Genomic DNA, 8,875 nt, shown 5'->3' with positions numbered 1-8,875 from the left:
TTTCAATGTGCAAAACTGTTCAGGGATGCACAGGAATCCCTCTTGCAAAGTAGCAGGAGTCCGGAAGGCACACTGCAAATTCCCTTGTGCTACAACTACGTGTGGCATGGAGAAAGTGGATGGAGAGAAGCTTCTCCCCCCCCCCTCTAGAATTCACCGACATCCTAGGAAGCTTAATGTTGAAAGATTCAGAACAGACAAAAGAAACGACTTCAGTGCACTACCAAAGTCTCTCCTGCAGGAGGCAGCGACGGCCACCAACTTGGATGGCTTTAAAAGAGAATTGGGCAAATTGATGGAGAGGAAGGCTATAGTATCAACTGCTACTAGTTTTGATGGTTGTGTTCTGCCTCCACGGTTGGAGGCAGGGATGCTTCTGAATCTCAGTTGCGGGAAACCACAGGAGGGTAAGGGGCTCATGCTCAGGTCCGGAATTGAAACTGAAATTGATATGGTTTTGCAAGTATCCTTTAAACACCTTCCAGTGCCTTTCTATCTTCTCCTTTGAGACCATATTGAAAAATCAGAACTCCTATTAGAATAAACAAGTTCTGTTTTAAATACTGAAATACTAAATAAGATGGATAATAGAAAAAGGAGCATGAAATTAGGTTAAAGGTGTGTGAAAGAAAGTAATAGAAGTGGAAAGAAATGGCAATTGAGTAGATTGGAAGTCTAACACAAAGGTGGGATGAGGGGTGGTGGATGGTGATGGGAAAAGGAATTGTCTCTGGGATTCAGTGTAGGTACGTTTGAACATTTTTAAGGATTGTATGAAATGTATGTTTGTATGCTTGTATATTCGCAATATGTGTGTATTAATGTTGAATTATTTTAATAATATTTTTTTTTAAAAAAAAGAAATTGAAATACTTTATCGTCACTTGTACAACTTGTATACAGTGAGATTACACGGGCACCCCCACTCAGCTCTCTTAGTCTTAATTTCCCTCGTTTACTGACGCACACCCACCAAACCCGAAAGTCAGTTGCCCTGTTGTTATCTTTTCATTCAGCAGCCTAACAGCCCATGGATAGAAGCTGTTCTTTACCCTGTTGGCACGACTAATCATGCTTCTATATCTTCTGCTTGTTCCTTCTCATTGGCCACTGTGAGAACAGGATGGTGAACTAGATGGGTCATTGGCCTGATCCAGCCGGCTCTTCTTAGGCCACCTCGCACAGAAAGTGAAAACAGCAGCGCTTTTGGTGCTCACTCACTTCGGTGGGTCTACTCTAATTAGTGGCGTCCAACCCTGGGCTTAAAGGTTTGGGGCATGAAGACTGATGATAATAACCACATCCACATTTTCCCATTCAGTTCTACCTTCTCTGGCTGCTTTTTCGTCATGCCTCTGGATCAGGAGGTACCGAGGACTTTCGGGGAAGAAGGGCAGGAAGATGAGTTGAAATAATGCCGGAACCCCAGTGAGGCTCAGCAGGAACGGCCAACCTGCACACAGATGGGAAGAGACATGAAATGTGATAGCACAACTAGGTGGCTAATCCATAGAGCAGAGACAGTACCTGGCCCCCGCCAAGGTGTGTGTTGTCGCGCGTGTTGTCACCCCCACCCCGTTCTGCCACCTCAATGTGAATTTCTTTTTTAAAAAAATATTTTTGTGTGTGTTTTAGTTACAAACAATAACAAAGAAAAAGCAAACAATGACTAGATAGGAATAACCAAACAATATAAACCAAGCATTATAGGAGCAAGGCATAAACCTGAAGACCATTGTTATAAGAATTTTAAGGTCTCAAATACAGTGGTACCTCGGGTTAAGTACTTCATTCGTTCTGGAGGTCCGTTCTTAACCTGAAACTGTTCTTAACCTGAAGCACCACTTTAGCTAATGGGGCCTCCTGCTGCTGCCGCGCCGTCGGAGCACGATTTCTGTTCTCATCCTGAAGCAAAGTTCTTAACCCGAGGTAATATTTCTGAGTTAGCGGAGTCTGTAACCTGAAGCGTATGTAACCTGAAGCGTATGTAACCCGAGGTACCACTATATAGAATAAATATTCATAAATACACAGATATTTAAATATATGGACCATGTGTCTGAAATAGTATGGGAGAGCAATCCTGAAGCCATTTTGACTCTCCCAAGGACCTTAAATATTCCTCTGCAGTCAGGGAGGCAAATGGGGAAAGCCTTCCCATTGTCTTTTGCTTACCAATCCTGTCTTAAGGACATATTTGTGTATGAATAGGGTGAGCCTGTGACCTGGATTGAGGAACTAAGGTATTAACCACCACAAAAGAATTCCCAGGCTGCCGAGGTAATGCAATCAGTGACCATTATCAGGTATCCTGGCAGACAGGATTCCTGCTGTAGACCGGCTCCTTCTGTGATGTATGTATGATGTTTTAGGGGGGTGGTCTTGGGCTACAGGGTGGGCAATTTCAAAAGTCTACAGAAGGGCTTGCGCACCATTGTTCAGGGTTCTCCTCCCTCCTGCGTGTGGTGAGTGGGGACCTTGTTGCAACAGTTCCTTGAATAAAGATCAGGCTTACTAGGCTCTTTGCTTCTCAATATACTCTGGTTGGCCTCTGTTACTTTCTCCTACCAATAGGGAACCCACTTAAGGACTCTATATGGGAATGCCACATAAGGAAAAAGGAGCAGTTTTTTCATATAACACCATGTTGCACACAGGATCCAAATTCACACCATACATTTAAAGTGCTATCTATGATACCACTTTAAACCCTCATGGCTTCTCCCCCAAAGACTTCTGGGAGCTGTAGTTTGCAAAAGGGGCTGAGAGTTGCCCCTATTCCCCCTCACAGAGCTACTTTTCCCAGAGTTCCCTATGGAGACGGATTGGTTGTTAAACCACATGTCAATAACTACATGTCTGGACAGGATGCCAAGTGTGCGTGAGTGGGTGGGTTTAAAAATTAAATGGGCTGGCCACGTTCACATTCAAACTTTGTGGGCATGGCCAGAGTGTAGAAGTGGGTGTGGCTAGAGGGTTGACCCTTGAAGCAATGTGAGCCACCTCTGTGTCAAGAGGCCAAAGGGGGCATCTCTCAGACTTACCTTCTTGGGTCCCTAGGAGTTTGTCAAGCCCAAATATGCGAGCCATCAGGCTACCAAAGATGATAAAGAAATGGCCAGTGATGGCTATGGCTCCTCGCAGGTTTTCGGGGGCAATCTCTGTGAGGTACATGGGAACCACGCTGAAGGAGATCCCTGTTGACAAGGTCAACAAAAAAAGACAATTGAATGTGCATAGGCTATGCGCAGAAGCATCTGAACATATTTCTGGGCTGGCAGACTGTTATGTACTGAGTTGAATAGGATCCAAAAGGCAGCAGTCTGATTGGTCCTAGGACAACAGGATCCAAAAGGCAGCAGTCTGATTGGTCCTAGAACAATAGGATTCAGAATGCAGCAGTCTGATTGGTCCTAGAACAATGCAGCAGTATGATTGGTCCGCAGGAGCCACCCAATCCAGCTCCAGGTGGCCCACGGGAGAATCCCAGAATTAGCCAATCACGTGCGACCCATTGTGTAAATAATGTATATAAAGCAGATATTTTGGGGAAACATTCATTCCTCACTACTATGAGCTGAATAAAGAGCATGAAATCCACACTCGACTCCGAGTATATTTCACAGACAATGCAAAGTCCTACTCAGAGCAGACTGTTTAAAAAGCTGGGTGCCTATCCCTCCCTCTGCCAAGCGGTGGCAAGAGCCCATGGGGTCCCAGGCACACATGCAGGGTCTGTATCCCTATGGAGAATAGAAGACACGGCGGAGACTGTCTGCTTCAAGAAATATGGTTCATTCACCTATTTACACCTTCTGTCTGCATGGAGGAAGTCCAGATCTTGCAACATGGCCCACAGGGAACTTTTCACCTCCCTCTCCAAGATAGATCTCAGCTTTTTTTTTGCCCCTTCTTCCTCCCAGAAAGGGACGCGGGTGGCGCTGTGGGTTAAACCACAGAGCCTAGGGCTTGCCGATCAGAAGGTCGGCGGTTCGAATCCCCGTGATGGGGTGAGCTCCTGTTGCTCGGTCCCTGCTCCTGCCAACCTAGCAGTTTGAAAGCACGTCAAAGTGCAAGTAGATAAATAGGTACCGCTCCGGCAGGAAGGTAAATGGTGTTTCCGTGCGCTACTCTGGTTCGCCAGAAGCAGCTTAGTCATGCTGGCCACATGACTCGGAAGATGTATACAGGCTCCCTCGGCCAATAAAGCGAGATGAGTGCCGCAACCCCAGAGTCGGTCACGACTGGACCTAATGGTCAGGGGTCCCTTTACCTTTACCTCCCAGAAAACCCCTTGCCCTCCCCCAGAGCAGTTACCCTGGCAACCTTCCAAATCCCCAGTCTCTGTTCACACCTGGGGGCGACAGGGGAGTTCCATTGTCTTGTTAATGGCCTCTGTTGTACTCTTGATAGCTGTAGCTATCAAGATTGGCTTGCATAAGCCAGCCCAGGATTTTCCTGTCTGGCCCAGCTCTACAGTTGGTGTCTTAGTCCATATCCCAATTAATCAAAATCCAAACATTTCCTTCATTCCTAGGGCTTAGGAGGATTCCCTCCCCCACCCCTGCGTTGATTTAAATCAACGATAAGCTAAAAGTCACATTGAAACACACATGCCCAAAAGTGTCTGCTTGCTATCAATAGGCAGTGAGTTCCAAAAAATCAATTTCTTGGCAAACGCAGAATAAAACCTGCAACAGTGCCAGTTCTGCAGATCAAAGTGCTCAAGTGGGCATATATGGGGTAATATGATCTCATAGGCACTAATAAACCTACAGTAAGTGAGCCATGCCCATTATCTTCAATGGGTCTACTCTGAGTAGGACTAGTCTTGCACTAACAACCCGTTGAAGTGAATGGACACAGCTCACCGAAATTTATTCATTTCAATGGGTCTTCTATGAGTAGAACTTAGCTGGGAAAACCTTGGGAAGTTGTGGGCTCTCCTTGGAGGTTTGGAAAGCGGAGGTTGCTTTAGTTGAGATTCCTGCCTTGGGGGTTGGACTAGATGACCCCTGGGGGCCCTTTCCAGCTTCACGATCTGTCCTTCCAGTGAGCACTGATTTCCTGAGGAATGGAGAGGTTTGATCTTCTTGCAGTCCATGGGACTCTCAAGAGTCTCCTCCAGCACCATAATTCAAAAGCATCAATTCTTCAGCGATCAGCCTTCTTGATGGTCCAGCTCTCACTTCCATTAAAAAACATTAATTCATAACAAGACAAAAAGAGGACTGATCAGCAATAAATGATGATAATGATAATATTGCTCACCCTTCACCAGTAGGTCCCAGGGCAGGCTACAACAATTTAAAATTAGATTTTTATCATTAGATTTGTGGACATCCAGTGATGATGAATGTTGGAAGATGGGCAGGGTATAAACAATAAATTATGATGATGATGATGATGATGATGATGATGATACAGATAAAAAAAGGACTTCTTCATGCAGCACATAGTTAAACTCCCGCAGTGATGGCCACCAACTTGGATGACTTTAATCTTCAAATTCATGGTGCAGAAGGCTATCGATGGCTAACAGCCACAATGTCTGTGCTCTGTAATGTAATGTTTCTGAGCACCAGTTGCTGGAAGCTGTAGGAGGGCAGAGTTTTCTTGTGCTTGAATTTCCCACAAGCATCTGCTTCCCCCCAGTGAGAACAGGATGCGGGACTTAAATCGACCATTGGACTGATCCACTCCCCACCCCACCCCACCCCACCCCGTTTCTCTCCTACTATAGACAGTGTTTGCCAAAAGCAATGGATAACTGGACTTTTCATTCTTAAATCCAGGCTTAATTATGTGGGTTGTGAATTGGATTATACGCTTGATTAAGGTTTGCCAGCTTAGACGGCTTTTGAAAACAATCCATGGAGAATAAGTCTTATCAGTGTGTATGTGTTCGGATATTTCCGTTCCACCTTAAAAGGGAGCAGGATGTTTGTGTCACAGCCTGCGTATTTCCTGTTCACAGGATGTTTATGTTTGCTATTGCTTTCGTTTTTCTCTCTCTGTCGGAGACACTGACGCAGGCAGTCATGTCTTTCTCTGTTCTGATCAACGCTGAATAAAGCTTGTAAATAATGCTCTCCTGAGTGCGACTTCTGCTGTCAATTATCTGCTGATAAGAGTGTGCATGAGCTCTGGAATGTGGCAAGATATTTTCTAGAAACTCGTGTCGCTAATCGATGATACTGCGTGCCTACGGGAGGTCGATGGATCGTCCGGCACATGGCTTGGGCCATGATGGACTTTATCTCCCTGGCAGTATCCGAACAGTATGAGCCATATAGAAAGACAAAATAACCCAATAGCACTAAAGGCTGTTGGCGACAGAGAGGGGGAAAAGTTAGTCACCATGCTGTGTTTGTGGGGGTTCGGAGGCTGTCTACTACCGGAGAGAGACTGTGAAATGAGATGGCTGGGTGAATTTCCCCAACGTATAAATGCCTTTTCATATGCTACCTTCTACAATAGGTACATTTTAATGCACACTTTATATGCATTTTTGCACAATGCACAACTGCATTGCGGAAATCGCCAATATCAAAGGATGGCTGTGCTCCGTTTGTGAATTGTTTCTGAAAGTTGGGCATTTTGTCTTTAAATGTGAACGGAATCAAATTTCTCCCCTTCGTCCCTAGCCTTGGGACAAGTTATTCTGTTCTTATTTGACTCCTGCATTGTGGTTCGCACTTTGCAAACCACTTCAACGAGCAACGCTTTAACGTGACCTTTTTTTGGATAATGTTTGCCGAGACACTTTGAAAGACGGGCGCTCAGGGTAATAACAAACAGTCCCCACGCTTAACTGTGAACCTACAAAGAAGTTGCTGCTCAGAGGCCACAGCTCACGGGTAGAGCTCATAGTTCTCATGGGGACAATCTGTGGGTGGAAGAAGAATCTGCAGAACTCAGCTTCCTGAGCAGTCTCATGGGATCTACCGTATTTTTTGCTCTATAAGACTTACTTTTTCCCTCCTAAAAAGTAAGGGGAAACATGTGTGCGTCTTATGGAGAGAATGCAGGCTGTGCAGCTATCCCAGAAGCCAGAACAGCAAGAGGGATTGCTGCTTTCACTGTGCAGCGAACCCTCTTGCTGTTCTGGCTTCTGAGACTCAGAATATTTTTCTTCTTGTTTTCCTCCTCCAAAAACTAGGTGCGTCTTGTGGTCTGGTGCGTCTTATAGAGAGAAAAATACAGTGGTGCCTCGCAAGACGAAAAGAATCCGTTCCGCGATTCTCGTCGTCTAGCGATTTTTTCGTCTTGCGAAGCAAGCCCATTGATTAGCGCTACAGCGGTCTAGCGGCTTTCCGTGATCAGCTGTTAAGCGGGTTTTTCAGCGGAACAGCTGATAGGCGGCTTAGGAAAAGGGGGGAGCGAAAAAAACCCGCGGGGACGCGCAAGATTTTTTCGTCTTGCGAAGCAACCCCATAGGGCAATTCGTTTTGCGAAGCGCCTCCAAAACGGAAAACCCTTTCGTCTAGCGGGTTTTCCGTCTTGCGAGGCGTTCGTCTTGCGGGGCACCACTGTACGGTAATCTGGAGCCACTTCAAGGCACTCAAGTGAATGTTTAAAGCCCTAAATGACTTTGGCCTCAAATATCTGAAAGACCACCTCCATCCTCTTAGTGGTTTCTCTGCCCTCAGATGCTCACGTACAGGGCCGTCTTTACCAGGGGGTGCAAGGGGTGCAGGGCACCCGGGCGCCAATTTCTGGGGGGCGCCAGGTGCCCGCTGCTGAAGCTGCCTAAGTTCTTAACCATCTACCTGTTATGAAATAATAAATAATTTTGATCAAGTAAGAAAGACAAAATACATACAGTGGTACCTCAGGTTAAGTACTTAATTCGTTCCAGAGGTCCGTACTTAACCTGAAACTGTTCTTAACCTGAAGCACCACTTTAGCTAATGGGGCCTCCCGCTGCTGCCACGCTGCCGGAGCCCGATTTCTGTTCTCTCGATTTCTGCCATGCACATGAAATTAACTCTTACATCAAAATATTATGTTACGTATTGTATTGAGCTGCTATGCGGCAGTGGGGTCAGCAGCACTTTGACACGACTGATGTTTCTCCTAAGTACGTGCCTAAACAATACTTATAAGTTTAAGTGTGGTGGTATTGTATACTGAAGTATAAGCGTATTGTAAATAAATGAGCACATAAAAAAGTTTGTTTCTTTTTCCTCCTTTCTAATCAAAGTTAATTTGGGGGCTCTGGGCAGATCTTTGCACCCTGGCGGCGCATATGCTAAAGACTTGGCTGCTCATGTAAGGTACGGCGACAGCCTTCTTTGTGTCCAGTGGCGTACCATGGGTTGATGGTGCCCAGGTGTGTGTAGGCAGGCCGAGGTGCGTGGGAGCATGAGGGGGGCATGCCAGGGTGAGGCACGGAGGCTAGGGTGGTTCATAAAAAACTTTTTTTTTAAAAAAATGCCTGCTTCAAAGGTCTTACCTCACTACACTAGGGATTATATAGCTATATGTGAAATTTCATGCATGTCAGTTAATATCTTGACCCTGCTCCCCTGAATTGAAATTTCAGCCTTCATGACATAGGAAAACGGCCAAGTAAACAGCTGTTTTCATGGAGGAGGGTCAAGATATTAACTGATATGCATGAAATTTCGGATATAGCTATATACCGCATTTTTCGCTCCATAAGACGCACCTGACCATTAGATGCACCTAGTTTTTAGAAGGGGGATGCAAGAAAAAAAAATATTTTAAAAGGGAGCGCTGAGCAGAGCCTGTATCCCATCCCACTGACGGGCTGCCCTTCTCCCTCCTCAGGGGGAAAAGCCCCCAAGAGCCGCACACACGCTCCTAAAAAAGCCAGCAGCTCCTAAAAAAACCCCACCTCCTAAAAAAG

At 45.8% G+C, this 8,875-nt stretch overlaps 1 long non-coding RNA gene across 1 annotated transcript; it reads right to left on the bottom strand.

Annotated features, from left to right (window-relative positions):
* Positions 1–1,260: 1,260 nt before the first annotated feature.
* On the bottom strand, positions 1,261–4,407 carry LOC309525226. Its single transcript, XR_014216112.1, has 3 exons — positions 4,355–4,407; positions 3,045–3,197; positions 1,261–1,453 (listed from the first exon to the last, which is right to left on the bottom strand). It is a non-coding gene; the product is annotated as an uncharacterized lncRNA (long non-coding RNA).
* Between the last annotated feature and the right edge of the window lie 4,468 nt (positions 4,408–8,875).

The sequence above is a fragment of the Podarcis vaucheri genome (assembly GCF_965113315.1).
Source record: "Podarcis vaucheri genome assembly, chromosome: 1".
NCBI lineage: Eukaryota > Metazoa > Chordata > Lepidosauria > Squamata > Lacertidae > Podarcis > Podarcis vaucheri.
This window is presented reverse-complemented; position numbering and strand designations above follow the sequence as displayed.